General features: G+C 41.8%; 1 protein-coding gene across 6 annotated transcripts in view; it reads right to left on the bottom strand.

Moving 5' to 3' along the window:
• fhip1aa (FHF complex subunit HOOK interacting protein 1Aa) overlaps positions 1 to 23,316 on the bottom strand; it is a 176,888-nt gene that overhangs the window by 132,389 nt on the left and 21,183 nt on the right. For 2 of the 6 annotated variants that reach the window (XM_041201850.1, XM_041201866.1), the window contains exon 2: positions 10,052 to 10,164. The exons of 2 other annotated variants lie outside the window; for them this stretch is intronic. The gene's annotated coding sequence lies outside the window, so the exon portion shown is untranslated. The remainder of the gene's footprint in view (positions 1 to 10,051; positions 10,165 to 23,316) is intronic. 2 more of the 6 variants (XM_041201875.1, XM_041201884.1) reach the window with 1 other exon arrangement.

Below are 23,316 nucleotides of genomic sequence, written 5' to 3'. Positions count from 1 at the left end.
TGCAGGGAATGCCCTCATCTGTTCTGCCAGGGTAAGTGAACCCTCAATACTTCACTGAATGGGAGCGGGGACATGGGCCTCAGTGCAATGTGGTAAGGTGATGCCTCATAATCCCACTGCAGTCATATAGTCTGCAGGTGGAGAGGCCACTGTGGGTCGTTGACCCTTCCACACAGAGCTCACATGCTGTCTGGGAATGGGGGTGGAGGAGATTGGAAGTGGCTCAGGCATTGAGGGCACCTGCATGCACCGCTAATGACATGCCTCTGAGAGCCTTATCCTTGTATCTGCGCTTTTTCACCCCTCTGGAGAGTGCTGCCCCAGAACCCCTGTGGACAACCTGCAGTGGAACCTTCAGCCACTATTCTCCTACATTCTGCGTTGTCACAGCACTAACTCTATTCTCCATACTGCAGCTCACCTCAAGCAGACCACGCACAGGCATGGAGATAATTTACAGAAGAGACGGGAAACTGTTCAACCCATGTTCCTTCAATCCAAAACCAAGATCACCAACCTCAGTCATTAAGCTTCAGTATGCAGATGACACCCATGTGTGCGCTCACTCAGAAACTGAGCTCTAGGCCATTGTCGACTCCTTCTCCAAAGCACATAAGAAAATGGATCTTTCACTAAACACCCTGAAAACTAAGGTCCTCTTCCAATCAGCTCCCACAGCACAACACCTCCCCTCTTCGATTAAGATCGATGGCGAGATCCTGGAAAAGATGGACCACTTTCTGTACTTTGGGAGCCTCCTCTCAATGGAGGAGACAGAGATGATGAAATTTATCATCGCCTCCAATGTGCCAGCTCAGCCTTTAGCGAACTGAGGAAAAGAGTCTCAAACCTGGGACTGAGGTCATGGTTTACCAGGCAGCATTGATCCCGCGCTCCTATATGCTTTGGAGACTTGGATAACCTACAGCAGCACCTCAAAGCACTGGAGAAGAACCACCAGCAGTCCCTTCACAAGATCCTCCAAATCCGATGGCAGGAAAGCCGCTCCCACAGCATCGCCCTCTCCGAAGCCAACATTTCCAGCATTGAGGCATTAATCACTGAAAACCAGCTCCGCTGGACAGGACATGTCATGCGTATACCTGATCCCAAATTCCTGCTCTACTTGGGGCTCAGTCATGGCAGGAGACTTCCAGGAGGACAGCAGAAACACTTTAGCGATATCCTCAAAGCAACCCTGAAGAGATCAAACATCCCTGTCAACTCACGGGAGTCCCTGGCTTGTAACCAACCAAAATGGAAACGGTCCATTCAGGAAATAACCAAATACGTCAAAAGACTTTGTTAGAAATGTGAAGAGGCAAAATTAAGACTTCGGAGAGAGAGGGCACAAACCTCCAAACAATTCATCTATCCAAACATTCAAGCACCATCTGTCCTGCATGTGGCAGAGTCTCTAGATCACACATTGACTTTATCTGCCATCTCCGAACCCATCAAACTGGAGTGCAAGCAAATCATTCTCCATCTTGAGGGACTGACAAAGAAGAGGAAACACTTGAAAGTGAGTCATCCTAATACCTCCACTTAGCTATTGTTCCCAACCTTCAAATGCTGAGTCAAAACTTACGTCTTGCTACCTTCATTCACCTCCATTACCTTTTCTCCAACTTCGTACTGTGTCCATCAGCCCTCTTCCAAAATACCTTGGTACATTTCAATGCGCTTGCATAGTATTTTTATATAAGCTGTTGCAGATTCAAGCCCTACTCCAGAGGCCTGAGTATTAAAAGAAAGCTGCATTGTCAGAGATACAATGTTTTGATTGAGACTTTAAATTGAGACCATATTTGTCCCCTCAGGTTGATGTGAAAGACCTCATGGTCTTTATTAAAGAGGAGGGGGGAAATCTCTCAGTGACCAGGCGAATATTTATCCCTCAACCAACATCATTAGAACAAATGACCTGGTCATAATCCCACTGTTGTTTGTGGGGCTGTGTGGTGTGCAAATTGGCTGCTGCATTCTCTACATTACAATAATGACTACAGTTCAAAGTATTCATTGGGCTGTGAACACTATGGAATGCCTGCAGGTAGTTAAAGGCTTCATATAAATGCAAATCTTTTTCTTCTCTCCTTTAAACAACCTTGTGACTGTCAACATAAAGAATTTGGAGAAACATGTGATCAGATTTATGATAACACCCATGCGGTTCCTACACACCCTGAATAACTAGAGCAGTGCTCTCAATCCTTTCTATTCCAGTAAATTACTAATTTAATTGGCAAACAAAGTTGCTATGGTATTCAAAAATTTAACTGATTACAGGGCCAAAAATGCTCCTTGTCATTACAGTGTTCTAGATGGGACACATTCACATGCAATAATTACCCATCAGAGGAAGGACTCTCTTTATGTGCAACCATCAACGTATCTGGGTGTGGATGAGTATTAATTAACAAAGATTTGCAGTATTTGTCACATTTAAGACTGTATTAAGGTCAGAGTTGACTGGAATCCATGATGAAATGCAGGTTCTGGACACAACATTGATCAAGAATTCGGTAGTTCACCTTTTGATCATCAGAGAGCCATAAAACTGAACTTGTCTGATGATTTATTTGATTTATGTTGGTATTTTTGAGGTGTACGTATCTGAATAATTTTCAAGCAAGCAGAACTGTTGAAAGGAATATAAACATGAGCCTAACTGACTACAAGCACTGCAGTAGTTCTTAATACTTTCAGCAGAAGGGAAGGCACAAAAATTGGTAAGAAAATTGCGCAATAGTATTTTCATACCTGGGATCCCTAAGGTCCCAGGATCATTCTCATCACTCTCCACTAATTCCTTTCAGTTGGAACGTAGGTACTCAAAGCTGCATGCCAGACATTAATTCAGCCTTAGCACATTGCTGCTTTTTGGGATTTACACATACAGCTGTGCTGCATTATCCTATAACTCAAACATAAAAGAAGGTCAATTCATTGCAAAGTGCAGAGGCAAGACAGTGCCATTCTGGGAATCGCTTTGAAGGCACTTTGCCAATAGGTCAATTTAGGGATTAGATTAAAACCTCCATTTTATCAGCAATGGGCCAAACTTGGTATCAGAGGAGGTGGAAATTCATGCAAAGTTGCCAATAAGGATGCTCATACTTGACATAACTTATTAGTGTTGATTTATAAAGCACCTTCATAAGACCTCACTGTAATCTTAGTGAGCACTCTACTTTCCAGATGTTCAGGCATGATTATACTCCCACAATGCTGTGAACTGCTACTCTAACATGTTGAGAGCACAAAATTGGTTGAAGGTCAAAAAACCAAGAATAGTGGTTAATTAGGTTTGTTTTTTTGTTGACAGACCACAGGGTCGTTGTTAGGAACATTGGGTTGAATTTTCAGTGGCTCATGGGAGGAGGGGCCTAAAAATGGGGAGAAATCTCATTGGGCTGGTTCTACAATACATTCCCGTCTCCTTGGGGTTATGGGGGAGTCAGATTGATGGTGGGAATGGTTACCCACTCAGCCATGGTGGGTAGCTAATTAAGCCCATTAAGGGTTTAATTACGGGTATTCTACAGACACTGACTGGATTTTCCCAATGCCAAGGCTGGCAGATTTCAGAGCTGGATTGGAAACCTCTGCTCCAAAAATTAGCTGCAACTGCAGCAATGCCTGAAACTGTAGGGGGCTTTCTCCTGATCTCCGAAAGCCCTAATCTTTCTGGTCCCCTTACTTACCTGTTTTATGGCTGACAACCAGGAATTGAGGAGGCCTCCCACCTCATTACATACTTCAACAGTTCCAATCTTTGACTTCTGGAAGGCCTCCTATTGGCCCTCCAAATTCAGGATTCCCCACCCCTTCCACCCCACTCTCCACCTTTAATTGAATGAGGCTGGGTGAGCAAGGAAGCGGCCACACACTAGGGAAACCTTGTATAAAGTGACCCTTTCTCTGCAGCAGAGACAGATTAGATGCAGCCACATTGACATGCTTGGAGTCGTGCCTCTAGCTTCTCTGCCCACTCAAGCAATGCAGAGGTATCAAAGTGCCACAAAGTGCTCCAGAGCTTTTCACCCCTCAGGCACACACTGCAAACTAATGAGCGTTTTAGTAGACTGCAGAACAGTTGGATGACTGCGCAATCTCCTTGCAAAACTGGCTGTGGAGTAGTCACTGGTGGAAGCGCTCACAGCACCTTGCAATGTCATCGTCCTGGTTTGGACCAGTCTCCTCCTTGCTTCAAGCTAACAGTGCAGCCTTGCAGTGCGGGTTAGGAGAATGTCTGCACCTGAGCTGAGAGCACAGCATGCAGTCCAGTGAGCAAAGCTGCTGTCAATTGGTCAGGTGGAGTGGGGTGGGGGTGGAGGTGGGTGGGGTTTTAGGCAGCCATGCAGCGCACTAATCTCTGGCCATCCAAGTGGTGGCCAGCACTCTCCGGGATGCGTTAAGGGGCCTTCAGACTTAACCAAGGGAGGTTCTTAGTACACCCATGCTAACACGTGCATCTCTCTCTTTCAAGCTGCAGGAGTACAGCATCAGGATAATGGAGCCTGGTGAACTAGCTGTATGCCTCATGGCGTTCAGAGAGCGAAGACAGAGAAGAGAGTGACTGAGGTGCCTGGCTGCGCAGAGGAAGGGGCAGCACCCTCTGGAAGAAGGGGCGGCTGGGGCTGCGAGCTATCACTGGTTGGCACCTAGCTACACCCAGGGTCTATAGACATAACCTTTCATTCCTGCAGATGACCAAGAACCAGTGTCGCCAAAGACTGTGCATGCCTAGGGAACTGGTCAGTCACATCAGCCAGCTACTCCAGGATTTGGTGGCACAGGGACAAGAGGGCATCTGCTGCCATGGCTGTGAAAGTGATAATGGCTCTCCACTACTACGCCAGTGGCTCCTGTCAGGGCTCCACAGATGACATCTGTGGGATATCACAAGCCTCCACCCACAAATCCATCCCTGGGGTCATAGATGCCATCTTCATGAGGGCACACAACTTTGTGCATTTCGTCCTGGACCAGGACAGCCAGGTTGCAAGAGCGATTGGATGTGCCCAGATTTCCAGTTTCCCACAGATGCAGGGTGCCATCAGCTGCACTCACTTGGTGCTCAAATCTCCATCACCACACGTGGTCAACTATGTCAACTGTAAGGGATTCCATTCACTGAACATGCAGCTGGTGTGCGACCACCACAAATGCATCATGCTGACCCTCCTCCCTATGGGTGCCCAAGGGCCCCTGTTGACTCCGTGAGCGGAAGGAGTGGCTGAAGTGAGATTGAGCTGCCCCACAGCCCTCTCGCGTACACACTGTTGGAGGCCAAATGTGGCATCAGCGATGGTGGTGAGCCTGCGCAGCAGTGCAGGAGCGACATCCAACCGGGGTCTCCATGGCAGCCGCCATCGTACCAGCGTAGAACTTGGTGTATTAGCATGTCAATGTTATCAGCTCACGGGCGGACGGACTGCTCCATCATGCCTTGCAATCTGAGGAGAGCAGCAGGCATCCCTTCCTGATGCTCCCGATCTTGCCTTTGCAGCTCCACCAGCTCTGACATGACTGAGTCCAGAGGCTCATCATCTCACTCGGACTCAGCAATATTCTGGCCTCCAGCAGCCTTCTGAGTGCCAGACACCTGGGAAGTCCCTGCCTCCACCTGCTGTGGATCAGACAGTGCAATGTGCTCACCAGATTGTGATCCCGAGGCTACTCTAAAGCTAGGTCCCACTGAGGTGTGTGCCTCTGCACTGGTGGAGGGTGTGGGTGAGCACTGTGGTGGGACTTCAAGGAGGGTGCCTCCAGATTCCTCTTCAGAGGTTCATTTGGGGCTTGATTGAAGGCCCTGGGTTATAGTCTCCATCAGCTGTTTGGCAGATGTGCCTGCAGAAGCACGGAGAGATAACTAGTGCATGGCAGTGGCCTGCGAAACAAGACACATCACTCACAGCATGGTTGTTTGATGGATGTTGCACTGTTGGATCCTCACTTGGTAGAGCAGCGCCAACCTCACTGTCAGCACAGGACCTGAACAGGTCATCGCCAGCCAGCTAGATGGCTCTGTTTTCAAAGTGTTTGAGGACCTTGATTTCAGGCATTTCTCCACTGTTGTCCAACCTCTCCCTGTTGTTGTGTGCCAGCTTGTCCTACATGAAGATGGAGAGAGGGTAAGTAAACAGGCCATCTGCCAGGACAGATGATAAGTATGTCTGGCATGTGTGGGTGGCGAATTGTCCTCATCCCATCCATGGGACCATGAAGGTGTGTGTGAGAGAGTGAATGGTGATGTCCCTTGAGCTGGCAGTGAGTGAAGGCCCTGTGGATGTGTGATGAGTCTGTGAGTGTGAGTTGAGAGTGATGAGAAGAGTGACTTACCCTGGTGGAACAGAGAAGGTCACTCATCCTCTTGCGGCACTTGGTGGCTGTCCTCTTTTGCAGGGCGTTGGCGCTGACCGCTCCTGCCACTGCCTCCCATTCTGCAGCAAGAGCAGAAGTAGAGGACATCACAGCTGGCCTCCACTGTGCCCAAAATGCACTCAAGGGACATGTCATTGAACCTGGGGGCTGCAGTCTTTTTGCCTTTCAGGGCCATGTCGTCTTTGCAGCAGTTGTGGGCTGAAAACACAGGTGTGCATGTGGCTGTACTTTAAATATGGCGCCTGGCATGATGAAGTGGCAAGTTGATGGCATGGCGGGCGAATGAGAGCCCGTCCATCATCAAAATGGCATGTTTCCTGAGGCTGCATAATTAATGCAGCTATTTTGGGACGATACAGTGTGAAAGGCCGCAATTGCGGCCAATGGGTAAAACATTGTTTTACCCACCCACTTCTGTACTTAGTGCAAATCTTGGATGATTCCTCCCCAGGTCTCTTATCACTGCAGTAGATGTTATTAGGAAATCAGACAGCTGTTCAAACAGGTGAGGGGTTCTGATAATATAAGAAAAGATATTTCCAACAATTAGTGAGTTAACTAATATTATACATTTCAAATAATCACCAAAAGAATTGTTAAATACAAGGAGTTGTTGGGACATATAAACAATAGTGGGAAATGAACAAATATTTGAAGAAGAATGTTACAAGGGTCTGAGGAAAGAGCAGAGAAAATAGGGCTAAATGGATAATTCTTTCAGTAAGCTGGAACAGACCCTTCACCAGAATTGCCTCCGCTTGTGCTGCAAAATGTTAAGATTTGGGATGGGGCAGAGTAAAGAAGATGAGCCTTGATCTAATTAAAAGCAATAGTATTCCTAGGGATAGGAGTAGACCACTCAGCCCCTCAAACCCACTCTGCCATTCAATGAGATTATGGCTGATTTGTATCTCAAGTTCATCTACTTGCCTTAGCTCCATATCCTGTACACTTACATGACCTATTCACAGATGTTGATCTACAGTTGGGGTCAATGAAGGCAATACTTTAATTGACAATAATGTTGAACATAGCTGTATAACCCTTGTTAAGTGACTGGCTGATTGTGCGAACATTGTCATCTGTCTCCTTGTCAGGGTCACCTTCTACTGATAAGCGCTGCTTCCCATCTTTGCTTTACAGGTTGAAAGTATTCAAGACATAACAGAGTAATAATAATTTGGATACTTTACTGGCCTGGACTGCAGCACTTACTGATCAATCTAGGCATACAAGTTTCAGTTTTGCATGATAGATCCTCTAAGACTCTGGTAGCCAATTGCACCTCTTTATATTACTCTTCATGTCTTGGATGTGCCAATGAGGTATGAAGCCATGGTTACCCTGGATGCTTTGGTATCCAAGCAAATACACATCTGCTCTTCCAGGCACTTTTAATAATGGTGACATCGTTGAACAGACGTAAAATGAATGAATCAGAGGAACAATCAGGATAGCACACACCTAGACCCCTAATTCTATATAAGAACTTAGAAATGGGCAATAAATGCTGTCTTAGCCAGTGATGCCCACATGTCGTAAATGAATAAATTAAAAAAACAAGACCAACTGTAGAGTCTTGGAGTAGAACCTCTTTCTGTTCATGAAGAGGGTGGGATTGATGATCGAGGCAGCCTGCCCCGTGTGTCTTCTGTGTGCTAGCAATAATGCTCCTTGTGCTATAGGGAATCCAGCCAGATGGTAAACGTGCAGGGCTCTGTTCTACCACTGTGAGATTTCTGTTGGAAGATAGATGAACCAACTAACCTGGGCAAATAAGGCATCTGCAACTTATACTATAGGTAAGATTTCTGCTAAGCAACAGAAGTATTACTATCATTGCTAATGACTGAGGCAGCCCCTTTGTGCAAGTAGGTTTTTGGGTCTGGCTGCAGGAGTTTGTATAGATGGATCATAAACTCCTTCAGGAGACATAATTTCCAGATGTAGGTGCTCCATACAATTGTCTGATCCAATATATATGAGCGGGCTCCAAGCATTTAAATTGTGTTCACATCTATTTATCATGATCCTCTCAGACTCTCCTTCTCAAAAACTTGCAAATACAGATGGTTGGCTAGAGCAATGGCAATAAGCAAGCAGTACACTTGAAATATCCCTCAGGAAATATAAAGACTTTGAAGTCAGCTTTGTGAAGCAGGCTCCAAATTTCTTTGTGGCAAAACAAGTAACAGGTGTATAAAAGCACTAAAGTACACAACAGTTCTCACCACAAGCCTCAACAATTCAAGCCCACTTAAGGGCAACAGAAGAGAAGGGGGCTCCCTTGCAGCATTTTACACAAATACAATCTTCCAGTCTCCAGATTGTCGGAGACCAGCATACGACATGTTGGGACCGTGTGGAAGTCCTGGCACGTGGACCTCTGTGGGAGTTGCCTGGAAAGTTAAGTTCCGATGGGCAATTCTTCTGCTCCTGGGACCCTCAGCAAATGTCTCCAGCTCTGAGTTAGAGTTGGAGACTTCAGACAGTTCTGTTGTACTTCCTTGGATAGTTACCCAAGAAATGTTAGACATATTAAAACCTAGTCTAACACCTAGGTAACTACACAACTGACCCCTGTCCCGACTATACCCCAATGAACCAATCCAACAACTCCCCCGACTGCCACCTCAACCACCCTACTCATCTCACCCACCTACCCACTCACCTCACCCACTATCCACTCACTCAATCACTCACCTATTCCATTCAAAGTGGACATTTAAACTTACCATACAGCAACTGGTGCCGTAGAAAGGGAACATTTCCCATCTCCCCCCTCCACCAGACCCTACTCTACTCTGAAATAAAAACAGAAAATGCTGGAAAAACTCAGCAGGTCTGACAAATTCTGTGGAGAGAGAAACAGAGTTAACGTTTCGAGTCCACATTACTCTTCTTCTCTAAAGACTCTTCTTCTGAAGAACAAGAGTCATACGGACTCGAAACGTTAACTCTGTTTCTCTCTCCACAGAATTTGTCAGGCCTGCTGAGTTTTTCCAGCATTTTCTGTTTTCATTTCCGATTTCCAGTATCCGCAGTACTTTGCTTTATCTACTCTACTCTGCTTTGATGGAGCTCTTGAAGGAACGCTGCACTCCACGTTTCCAGCCAGTCTTGGAAAGTCCCAGAATGCCCAGAAGAAATGTGGAGCAGCATCAAGTCGGGGGAGTTTTTGAGTGGAATGGCAATCCAACAATATTTGCTGCTCCTCCAAAGATCTGGGTGACTGTCTGGACCTCTGCTCAGGTGCTTCCATTTCATGAATGTAGAAGGATGCTCAACAAGCTTCAGCATTCCATGATAAAAGTAGGTGAGGTACAATGCACTACAGATGATGATCCAAATCAACCCCAATATTACAAAGTCACCATACCCCATGATCTATGAAACTTGTTTTTAATTACAATTGAATCCCCATGAAATGTATCCTAGTACCTGATTAACCTTGCTTTTCCAGTGGATAAGAAACCACACAACCTAACGCAAAGTTTCCCCACTTGCTAATGAATGTTTCTTCAATATATCAAAATTTAAGTTTCTTGTTCTACTGTTCAAAACACTTATTCACATTATAATTCAGATCTTATTCTTGAAATTATCCATTTAAGGGGTTTAGATCCCTTTTGAAGGATAGGAAACAGAAAGAACAAACCTGCCTTTACGTAATATCTTCAATGTCTCAAAGTGCTTCACAGCCAATGAATTACCTCTGAATTGCAGTGTTTTCCAGGCAAAGGAAAAAATCAAGTTGTGCACACCAAGACCCTGCCAACAGGAAATAGAAAAAAAGTGGTGAGCAGGTTTGTTTGTTTGATTGTTTCATAGTCGAATTATAGTACACCACATATATAAGTGGTTCATCTACTTTTGTGGTGTTAGGTGAGGGATAAAGACTGCCCAAGACATCGGAGAACTCCAGTGCTTTTCGCTTAATGGGATCTTTTATGGCCACCTGAACTGGCATATAAAAAATGCCACTTGCAACATAGCACCCCTAGAGTACTTCAGTAAATGAGCAGCCTAGATTATAAATTCAAATTCTGAATTGAGGTTTGAACCCACAACCTTCTGACTCAGGAGGGAGAGTGCCACCATGAAAACAAATAAATATGAGAAACCTTTGAAAGCCAGCAATTGTTCTGTATTTATTTCACATATCTAACCATCAACTGCAATTTTTATATATCACAGGGAATATCTACTGTAGATTATATCTACTGATGTGCTTTCACCAGCTAGTCTACCTACCTACTCAAAAAATTCCAGCAAGTCCATGAAATCTGACCTCTTCTAAATTATGAATACTTTTTATGGCTCTTGCATTCTTTGCTAAATATTGATAGCACTCACCAAAATGTTCCACTATCGATGTGAAAATAAATATTCTGCTGTTTTTGAATATCAGGTTAAACATTGCTATTATCCTGCATTTATAGGGCTCCTAAAACTGTCAACCAGAATTATAAGAATTTGAATATTGCTGAAAATAAAGAGAAATGTCTAAGCTTTTTGTCTTGCACTCATCAGGATATTTCGCAAGAACACCAATATAAGGACCCCAATTGGTCAAAGCATTGCCCTGAGTAATGAGTCAGCCATTCGCTATCACTTACTTTGTTTCGCTGAAACAGATGTAATGTGTGTACATGTTCTTTCTGTCTGCAAAAAACAGGGCCTTGTGCATTAATATACGTAGCTTCCAGTAAATGCAAATGTACCACACTGCAAGCCCAACTGACAATCTTAAACAGTGTGCCAAGAATTATGCTGACAACCAATTTAAGATTTTCAGTTGGGCTCATAGTGTGGGACATTTGCGTGTAATGAAAGCTATGTATATTAATGCACAGGGCCCTGATCTTTGCTGACAGAAAGAACATGTGCACACATTACATCTGTTTCAGCAAAACAAAATAAGTGACAACCATTCGCTGACTCATTGTGCAGGGTAATGCTTTGACTAATCAGGGTCAAGCTGCCTGGTTTAAATTTCAAACAATGCTTGGCAGTTAACTGTCAGTCGCCATCAGCAGTATATTCTTCATGGCAACGCCACTTGCCAACCAATCAGCACTCTCTTCACATACAGCATAAACTGTTGTTTTCCCCTTATATTGGTATTCTTGTGAAGTATCCTAATGAGTGCAAGGTGAAAAGCTTTGACATGTCTCTTTTTTCAGCAAATACTTGCATTTGCTTGAACTCTCTTACTACTGTCTTTCTAACATTCTAAAGTATTCTGAACTAACTCTTGCAAAGATTCCCAATCCTCCCAGCATTTTTTTCTATATATATTTTAAATATTTTGATAGGCTTTTTTTGATCTTATTTAGTTATTATGGTCTAGACATTGATAAGTTTCTTTCTACTGTATAGGGATTGCTACTAACCATAACCCTATGAAATAATCTTTAAAAATTCAATTTATGATGTATTTCTTAAATATGTTTCCCACTTAATGGGCAGAATTTTATGTCTTGCGGGCAGGCATGTGCCCAAACCGATCAGGCCTAAAATTATGCAAGATGACGTTAGGCAAGCATCCCAACGTCATTGCGCACTCGTGCAATATTTTGCTTGGCAGGCATGCGCTAAAGTTGGAAGCACACCCACCAACAATTAAGCAGGTAATGAAGCCCATTAAAGGCACAATTGTCTGCAATTTTTCGTGGCCCGTCCAACCTTATGGTTGCAGACGGCCTTTAAGTTTTTCATGAAACCTCATCCAAGGACGGGATGAAATCTCCATTAGGAAAAAGATAAAAAGAAATATCTTGGGACAGCATTTTCATGAGGTATGCTTTCAGGTGCTTGATTGTGATGCATTGACCCTTTTTTGCAGCTTTTTACTGCTTCATTTCATTATTTGCAGGTCTGCAGCTCCCTGAGGCAGCTGTCTGCCTTCAGGAAACTCCCTCGAAGTGCTCACCCGCGTCTGCGGTGATGTCATTGCCTGTCCTCTTCCTGCCCCCCACCCCAGCAGCACTGAGCTTTCAAGCACATGTTTCACACTGGCTGACCGTTAATTGGCCAACCAGTGTGAAATCGCGGTTGCAAGCCGATCGCATTCGGGGGCATGTTTCCCAGACACTCCCAGGCCCGCTGATTGCTTGCACCCAATGACTGAAAAATTCAGGCCAATGTTTCTTAGAGTTCTCCTCATAACTCCAAAAAATGACTGTTTAAAATCTTCTAGCTCGGCACTGTTATTTGGCCCTCACCCTTTACTGCACCAAGTTCCCAAATGTAAGTGACCAACTTTCACGACGGTTTTTATAGTTATCTTATCACCTACAAAAGACCTTGCCTTATCACTAACAAATGCAAAATGATCCAAAATTAAAGCACTAGAGAGTTAGCATATTGTAGAACTCAAAATTTTACAAAACAACAATTTAAAACGATAGGTCTAGTTTATTTAAATTTCAGAGTGACAAATCACTTCCCTCTGAAAATCCTAAACACAAAAACAATTCTAAGAAAGAGAAATATTCTCATTGAAAAAGAGAATCCCAAAGTAGTTTGTAAACATAGAGCTGCTGAAATTGCAATAGCATATTGAATGGTGCAATGGGTTTGATACTACTCTTTCACCTCTGGGTCCTGTATACAAATCGATAAAGGATAAAAAAAAAATTCTGGCTATAATAATCGCAAGCTTATTGACTGTCAGTAGGTGCACAACATAAAGTTACCCTAAATTTCACAATAAATTAACAATTTAATTTAGAGAAACCACAGGCCAGGAGAACCTGTTTTTTTTGTGATTTTGCGATTGGGCAGCACTTGCTGAACGATCCTATGTGCGCTAATGACTGCACTAACAACCAATTTAAGATCAGTCAAGCTCGTAGCACAGCTCATTTATGCTTGCTAGAAGCAACATACATTGATGTGCAGGGACCTGAAGATGTTCAAGCCTCCCACCCTTTTTTGAATTACGTGAGAGTTTGGGGAGCCTATAGTTTGTACATGGCAACACTTAGGCCAATCAGAGTCAACTTGCCAACCAATCAGCACCTTTTTCTCCCGTAGTATAAATTGTTGTGATTGCTTGAAATTTGGCATTCTTGTCTTTGCCCTGATGAGTGCAAGATGAAATGCTTTGGCAACGTGTGTCGCCTTAATTTTACTTAATGTTCATAATAGAAACTCGTTACCTGATTTAAAAAGAACAAAAATGTCAAGGAAATGAATTCAAAAATCACTGTCTAATAGTACACAATTTATAAATTACCTCGGCTTCTAAAACAGAAAGATGAAGTAATCTGGAACCAGGTGTATGTTAGGAAAGAGCTGATTACAAAACTGGTCTGACCAGTACTCTTGGGCAAGGAACTCACAAAAACAGCAGTATGTTTTACAAGGTTGGGTCTAGATATTTTAAGATCATGACATTACAATGAAGTTTGAGTGTTTATTGTTGCATTTTATTTTCCATACAGTGCCTGAAAACCTTCAGCTGGAGTTACAGGTGCTCTGAGTTGTAAATAAAAGCTCAGTATGGAATATAAACCCAGGAAATGTTTCTCTTTTAGCTTCTCCCCACCCCTGATTCCTTGAAAAATGCAAGAAGCCAAAATAAATAGGTGTTGACATTCATTTGTTCTGCCAAAATAATTAGAACATTAAGAACAATTCTAATTGCAAGGGGCTTAATAAATTATAATAAAATGTATTTCTATCCTGGATATGGTAACTACTGGTTCATACTCAGGCTAAAGAAACCTTATAAAATTGTCTGACATTCATTCGTTGGCAACAAACCAGGTTGTTATTTGGACACGCCCTATTTGCAGTTTATTTCTTGATGAAAGGTATCAGTCATTTTATGGCACGTGATGACTGATATCACAATTGCCAGCACCAAAAAAACACAAAATAAAACAACTAGCAACTACATAGTACACTAATAAAAGAGAAATGCTTAAATACAGCAGCAGAGTGATTTGCTGGAAGGATTTCTATCTCAAGAGATTGCTTCACTCTTGCAATTTTTCCCCATCTATTTGCCTCTTCCAGGAGGGGAGAAAGTGTCTTGCCATGATGCCTAAGGCATCATGAGTGTGGGGCAGGACTGATGGACCAGCTGGTCTTTCTGTCAATTTTGTATGCTCGAAATCCCACAAAGCCCACTAACCACACTCGTGTATCAATTATTCTTTGTAAAAATCTTCATAAGGTTTGCACGTTGGCTTCAAAGACAAGATAATTTTGTTATCTTCTCAATCAATCACAGATATATCACCCTTTTAGGAAGTTATGATTCTATAAAGTTTATCAAATTTGTGACTGGCATTTGAACACAAGGGGTACGTTTTACAAATGTGGGTTCCAGGTGTGGAGCTATGCCTGCCAGGCATGCACATCAGCAATTCAGTCAGACAAACACACACACCATGTGATTTTCTCTCTGTTAATTGTAAGAGATGGAAAATAAAGAACAGCAAACACCAAACTCCTGTCCAGCAACACGCCACATCAGGAGCCCAAATTCACAAAATCATCCCATAGGCTGGAAATTTCCTCAGAGCTGCTCCACCACCTTAACTTTACCTGAAATGTGGCAGAAACCCAGTCTGTGGTCAATTAACATATTGTGTTAACAGTTACTATTCAAGTTGGCAAATTCAGAGAGAAACTAAAATATCAAATGGATGCGTAATCCAATTAATCAGCACCTTCTGTAGACTAACAAAACATGTGTTTAAATCTTAGTACTATCAATTGTTCTAATTTAAAAAGTCATTGTTGCTGTTGTACTTGCATTTAATTTGCCTGACAGTAAATCAAGGTAGATGGGCTATGTGGACATAGAATTTTCCTTTAATAGCTGAAAAAGGCAGAAAGAAAGAGAGATCAAAGACCATATATCCTTACACAGGGCTGACCTGCTATACCAAGGAGAATAAAATTAAGATAAAAGCAAAAAACTGCAGATGCTGGAAATCCGAAACAAAAACAAAAATACCTGGAAAAACTCAGCAGATCTGACAGCATCTGCGGAGAGGAACAGAGTTAATGTTTCGAGTCCGTATGACTCTTCAACTAGACATACGGACTCGAAATGTTAACTGCATTCCTCACCGCAGATGTTGTCAGACCTGCTGAGTTTTTCCAGAATAAAATTAAGTTTTGGTAGCTTGGAGCGCACAGAGATAATGACCTCACAACCTCCAGAAAGTTTTACTCTCACAGTGCACATGTTGAATTGTATTCTTCTGATCATTCAGCATCTTTTTCAAAACCAGAATTATAATTGCAGGTAACTCAGTACTCCAGTCCATGCATCATAGAGAGTGACAAAATACAAGTTCACATCTACAATTATCCCACAAGGCAAATCTCTGATCCTAGCAATCTGGCAGTCAGCAGAGACTAGGCACTTCCTCACAGAGAAGGAGTGAAAAATCAGCAGGTAATTTATCTTGAGCAAAGGATTGATCGATTCACTGAAAGGCTGAGAGCAGTCTACATATCCATTGTCTTAGCTGGGAAACATGCACAGCTTGAAGGTTTCAGAGAAAAGAAGTAATCTGAACATTTACATGACCTGTTGGCCAAATGTCCAACTGCCAAACACCAAAATATCCTGAACTTCAAACATTTGAAATTCTATAAACCAATCTTTACTGACCCTTAGTGAACCATTGCTTCTAACAGCTACTCTTTATAACAGAACTGTATAAAACATTCGTCATGCCACAGCTGGAGTATTACATGCAGCTCTATAGGAAACAAGTGATGATGCTAAAGAGGGTACATAGGACATTTTTGAGGACATTGACAGGACTGGAGAATTTTAATTATGAGCAAAGGCTGGATAGGCTGGGGTTGTTTTCTTTGAAACAGAGGAGGCTGAGGGTTACTGTAACTAAAGCCTATAAAATTATGAGGGGACTAGATAGAATGGATAGGAAGGTGCTATTCCCCTTGGTTGAAGGGTCCACAGGGGACATAGATTTATGGTAAGAGGTAGGAGGTATAGAAGGAATTCTAGGGGATTTTCTTTTCAACATCTGGAATTCATTATCTGAAATAAGGGTTTCTGCCTCTACCACCCTAACATGTAAAAAGTATTTGGATATGCACTTGAAATAGGCTATGGACCAAGAACTATAAAGTAGGATTAGGCTGGATGGCACATTGTCAGCCAGCATGGACTTAATGGGCTGAATGGCCTCTTTCCAGGCTGTAAATTTCTATGGCTCTTTGTCAGATGCTTGCTTGATGTGGTCTACATGTGATGGGGCTCGAGTAGTTCTTTCCCTTGATACCATTTTCTTGAGGGAAAAATAAATGGGTAGCATCTTCAATGAAACATTTTTCAGCTAATCTCCAGCCCTGTAGCTTCACAGAAATTAGTTGGCTATGATGAGTCCATGAAAAAGCAGCAAGGGTGGCCATTCTTCCATTACCATCAGTAATTAAACTGCATATGAGAGAACTGAAGGAACTGTGTTGCTGATCTTCAGAAAAATATATTGATATCTCTCAATGACACTCTGCTGCAATCAATATATATCTCTTGGTGCAAATTATACATGCATCATCACACTTAAGAACATAAGAAATAGGAACAGGAGTAGACCATTCGGCCCCTCGAGTCTGCTCCGTCATTCAATAAGATCATGGCTGATCTTCTTGTGTTTCAATTTCCAAATTCCCATCTAACCCCAATAACCTTTGATTCCCTTGTCTAACAAGAGTCTATCTACCCCTGCCTTAAAAATACCCAATGACCCCGCCTCCACCACCTTTTGAGGCAGAATTCCAAAGTCACACACTCTTTGAGAGAAAAAATGTCTCCTCATCTGTCCTAAAAGAGAGACCCCTAATTTTAAAACAGTGTTCCTTAGTTCTGGACTCACCCACAAGAGGAAACATCCTCCGACGCCTAACTTGTCAAGGCCATTCCGGATCTTGTATACTTCAATCAAATCACCTTTTACTCTTCTAAACTCCAGTGCAAACAAACCCAGTCCACCCCAGTCTTTCTTCATAAGACAACCCACTCATTCCAGGTATCAATCTTGTAAACCTCCTTTGAACCACCTCCAGTGCATTTACATCCTTCCTTAAAAAAGGAGACCAAAGCTGCACACAGTATTTAAGGTGTGGTCTCAACAGGGCCCCATATAACTGAAGCATAACATCCTTACTTTTATGTTAAATCCCTCTTGTAATAAAGGATAGCATTTCATTAGCCTTTTTAATTACTTGCTGTACCTGCATACTAACTTTTGTGACTCATGTACTAGAACACTTGGATTCCTTTGCATCTCAGAATTATGCAGCCGTTCTCCATTTAAGTAATACTCTGCATTTTGTTCTTCCTGCCAAAGTGAACAACTTCACACTTTCCCATATTAAACTCCATTTGCCAGATCTTTGCCCACTCATTCGACCTACCCATATCTATCTGCAATCTATCTATACAGATAGATAGATCTATCTATCTCTATCTATCCTCATGTCAACTTCATACTTTCCTACCCATCTTTGTGTCATCTGCAAATTTAGCTACCATGTCATTGAAGTAAATCATAAAAAGTTGAGGCCCCAGTACAGACCCCTGTGGGACTCTACTTGTCACATCCTGCCAATCAGAAGACCCATTTACGCGCACACTCTGCTTTCTGCCAGCCAGTCAATCTTTTATCCGTGCTAATATGTTACCCCCTACACCATGCACTTTTATTTTCCATAATAATCTTTTATGTGGCACCTTATCAAATGGCTTCTGGAAATCCAAGTACAGTACATCTACAGGTTCCCCTTTATCCACTGTGCATGTTACTCCTTCAAAAAAAGCCAATAAATTGGTTAAATTTATTAAATTTAACTTCTGATGCTATAATTTGCTTTTGCCTAAAATCATAAAATCAGCAAATCATAATTAAACAATCTTAAAATAAAGTATATAAGGAAAGAAATCCAGTCACTTCCTGCTTTTTTCCCAGCTTTTTGGTCATCATTGAGGGAAATTGCTGATAAGTGACTCAGAGTTTTCACTTCCATTTTCATTCTCAATTAATCTAGCTTTGAATCATAGGATGATAACAGTACAAACGGAAGCCATTCAGATGGTCTGGTCTGTGCTGGCTCTCTGCAAGAGCAACTCAGCTAGTCCCACTCCACCGCCTCTTCCCCATAGCCCTACAAATTTTCTTTCTTGGGTGCTTATCCAATTCCCTTTCAAAAGCCACAACTGAATCTGCCTCCATCACATTCACAGGTATTACATTCCCAACCCTAACCATACGCTGCATTAAAAAGTTTTGCCTTATGTCATTGTTAGTTCTATTGCCAATCACCTCAAAAATAACTGTCTTCTGATTCTCAATGTTTCTACCAATGGGAATAGTTTTTCTTGAGTTACTCTGTCCTGACCCCTCTTGATAGAGGTATTCAAAATCATTTCTCTTCTCAACCTTCTACAAGGAGAACAATTCCAGCTTCTCGAATCTATGTAACCATTCTCCTAAATCTTTCCTGCACCATTTCTAAAGTCTTCACATCCTTTCTAATATGCAGTGTCCATAGTGGGACACAATACTCCAATTGAGGCTGAACCAGTTCATCATAACTTCTTTGCTTTTGTATTTTATGCCTCCATTTATGAAGTCGAGGATCCCATATGCCTTTTCAAACATTCACTCAATCTGTCTGGCACCTTCAATGATTTGTGCACATGTATCCCCAGGTCTCCCTGTCCCTGCACTCCCTTTAGAATAGTGCCCCTTATTTTATATGCCACGCTTCCACCCATTCCACCAGCCTGTCCTCTATCACTAACATCCGCACAGTTCACAATACTTCCAAGTTTTGCGTCATCTTCAAACTTTGAAATTGTGCCCAATATACATTAACAACTTAGACTTGGGTGTAACAAGAAATGCAGTGGTTCTAGTGGCAACCCATGGGGAATCCCAAGATACACCTTCTTCCAGTCCGAAAAACAGCATTCACCACTACTGTTTCCTGCCAGTCAACCAACTTTGCATCCACACTGCCACTTTTCCTTTCACTCCATTGGCTTCAGCTTTTTTGGCAGGACAAACACTTCAGCAATGTGAGAAAGGATCTAAGTCGCCGTAACCCAACCTGGATTTTCCTCTTTTCACCAAAAATCACTTATAAAACAAATTCATTTCCTCAGGATAGCCATAAAGAGCGCTGAATCATTCCCATACTTCCAGCAGTATCTGAGGAAGAGAAAGAGGAAAACAATGCAAAGAAAGGCTCCATCCCAGTACAGTAATCCCTCAAACTAAATTAGAACAGAACAAAATAATCTCAAGTGGTATACTTTGTCATGATAAAGAAAGAAAACCATCCAGAAATATTGGACTTTTAAAAATAAGACCGGAGTTTTAAAAAATGCACTGGCTGGAATGCTGCAGGGTGACTCCCTAAGAGATAATGGAACCCCACCCTGTTGCCAGACAAGGTACTGCCAAAGACATCCAGAAACTAATTGCTCCCTCCAGTAGAGACAATGAGACATAATGGGAGATAAGTATCACCTCATCAAGAAATCCTGTGAGCACTGCCCAATAGATTTGTGAATTTGCTTCCCACTTGGAATATACAAAGAGAGGTAAAAAGTGAGCTGAAAAGCTGTCCTGGTGTCTGTCTGTTGGTGGGTGTTCTGAGAGAAAGTGCTGGAAGTTTGACTCAGAAGTAACAGCCACACACAGTACCCCTACAAATCACCATTTTGCAGGCATGTGTTTTATCCTTTCTTCAAAATTATCCCCAAATTCTTCAAGAAGCTGCAGCCGCCTCATGTGACAAATGTTTCTGTAAATCTCAAAATAGAAATAACTTTTTATCTGACATTAACTTACGGTCCCTTTTTGATTTATCGATTTTTTTTCAATTCTGCGGGTACAAAATAGAAACCATAAGTAATGAGGGTTTATTTCTTCATTCATGGGACATGGATATCACTAGCTAGGCCAGCATTTATTGCCCATCCCTAATTGCCCTTGAGAAGGTGGTGGTGAGCTGCCTTCTTGAACCGCTGCATTCCATGTGGTGTAGCACCCACAGTGCTGTTAGAGAGGAAGTTCTAGGATTTTGATGCAGCGATTAGTTTTGTACCTGCAGAATTGAAGGGACTGAAAGGATAGGACTAAATTTTTGTCTTTACTGCATGGGCATTAATCATCATTTCTGGCAAAGCACAGCATGGGAAAATTGGGCTGGGAAGAATAGTACACCCTTTCTAGGACACACCGGATTTCCCTTGCATTCATTTCAACTGAAAGACAGTAAGGCAGTTTCTTTTATCAGCCTATGAACTTTCCTGTAGGTTCATATTTCTGCGCTCCACCCAGACAGTAAGAACATAAATCCACCCCATGAATTCTGCAGGCAAAGCACCTCACTGCTTCACAAGATGCACTTTGGCCGAATTAACTTTTTTGAAAGCCAAGGAGAGTCAGCAATATTTTCTAAATCTCCAAACTACCATTATGACTAGAATAACATTTCCAGAAAGCAAGCTGGCAGGATATCTACATTCTTTCAAGAAATGGAAACAACTGTTTTCGCCTTTCAAACTGTGCAATGTATTGAAAATAGAAACTTTGAACAAACCATTCAGAAAAGGTTCACAAATGGTGCGTTTTCATTTGTGTGTAACGTTTACTTTGTTTCAAGATTCATTTATTGAGGGTAGCCAGAACCTTTTCATTCAGGAAAACGTAGACAGGAACCTTCTTTGATGGTTCGGTGGTGATCTCAAACCCAGGAGAGGCACTAAAATTAGTACTATAGTCCCTGGCTTAAGAGAGAAGTGAAGTGGAGGGACAAAAAATGTCAGCCAAGCTTCTTGATCCTGATTACTACCCAAATGACCTTTGCTGAAAACTAAAGCATGAATAGCAAAGAGGTTATTTTCTGACTTCACATTGAGACAGAGTCTCTCCTGCCAGATGTGCATTTTTGACATTTGGGTCCTCATTGCACACTAAAATTTAATTCATCAGACAATTATGTCAGGTACACACTCAAATTTCTGATATTTACTATCATCAAGCTGAGCTTCTCAGGATTAGAAAATTACTCCTCAGATCTGATCTGAATACCCTCCATGATCAAACTAATGCTGACAACCACTGGCCAGGTCAAAATATACACATCTGCTGAGTTTCTTTTCAATGACACTTGTACATTTGCTCAAGTCACTGTGTTCTTTTTATAAACGGTTATGTAAAAGCGTGCACACAAACACACACACACACTCTCTTTCCCTCTCCAGCTGTGCAGCCCTTCTGATATAGAAATCAGAAAACACTGGCACAAAGATATATCAATTCTATTCTAAGGTCAAATATGTTCCGTCTCTAATCAGCTGGAATACCATCTGGTATGCTGAATTCAGATCCTAATACCTGAACTGAAGCCAAATTAAAGGATTTTTTCTAACCCAGTAACAATGTTGAGCAGTGTTTCATGGTTACATTAACAACTGCCTAAAACCTTCCCTGGTTCATGAAGAATGTGTAATAAAGTGAGTTTTCCTCCAGTCAGTGTGAAATTTCAACACTTGCAAAATTCATTTCAAACAATTCTAATCAGGTGCTATTTTTCCTTATATATTGAACAGAGAAATAAACTCAGTGGATTTGGGCTCATTAAAACCCAAGAGCCCAGGGTTTTAAAGCATAAATTAATTCAAGCACAATGCACTGTGGATCAGGAATGGGCACCTTAATGTAACATGTAACCAACTATGTTCAGCAGCAACTGGAGATCTGGGCCACATTCAAAGTTATCAAAATAAGTAATTAAGATCCAGGAGCTGAATATTTTATAACAAATTTAATATAACAAAAAGCAAAGGATGTTCTTCACTGCATTGTGTTTAAAAATGTGATGTGAAGTAAAATTTCTTTCCAGTTATTTTACAACTGAGGTAGTTCATTCATCTTTTTGCCTGGTAAATGTAACACTTAAGAGAAGAAACTCAAATAGATAGAACCTTTTTCTTTTGAGTTTGTATGAAAAGTCTTTTATTGGCACAAAGCCTTTTTTTTATTCTGAAATATATTTTGCAAATATTTTACAATGGCTTATGTCTGCGTTGATCTTTATTGATCACAATATGGAAGATCACTATGACAATATCTCACTTGGTTATTCAGTGTGTACAGTAGTGAAAAAAGACAGCATTAAACTTGTTACTACCTTTAATAACACACGCATACATCTATACATATACATTTTTTTTACACACATGCTACAGATATTACATACACACACTGTCATGCCCAATAAAGGCAGGCCACATTCATAAATTTTAAAATATGAACTTTACTCAGTGTGGAATCTTTTGAAATTGACTTGTCTTTAAAATGAACAATATATGGTGCAAAAAGATGATCTTTTCTGTGAATTCAATATGCTACCCTGTCTCACTAGGACAATAGGATACATTCCAGACTAAGAGGTGTCAATTACCTGAGACCACTGAAAAGACATTCATGAGTTGAATGGGTCTTTCTGAAACAAAGACAGTGATTGTCTCAAAACAAAATCAAAAATACCTAGAAAAACTCAGCAAGTCTGGCAGCATCTGCAGAGAGGAATACAGTTAACATTTCAAGTCCAAATGACCCTTCAACAGAACTAAGTAAAAAGAGAAGAGAGGTGAAATAGAAGAGAGATGCTGCCAGACTTGCTGAGTCTTTCCAGGTATTTTTGTTTTTGTTTTGGATTTCCAGCATCCGCAGTTTTTTGCTTTTATCACAGTGATTGTCTCAACCTCTGTCAGGATGAATTCTTCAAACAATAAAAAATGTTGTGACTAATCAACCTAAACCAACAACAATATTTGGAAAAGGGAACTGTGAGGAGCCACATGGTAGGGTGGCCATGTTGGTTTCCCTTATAATCTTTAAAAGA

Source organism: Carcharodon carcharias, chromosome 1, assembly GCF_017639515.1.
Source record: "Carcharodon carcharias isolate sCarCar2 chromosome 1, sCarCar2.pri, whole genome shotgun sequence".
Classification (NCBI taxonomy): domain Eukaryota; kingdom Metazoa; phylum Chordata; class Chondrichthyes; order Lamniformes; family Lamnidae; genus Carcharodon; species Carcharodon carcharias.
This window is presented reverse-complemented; position numbering and strand designations above follow the sequence as displayed.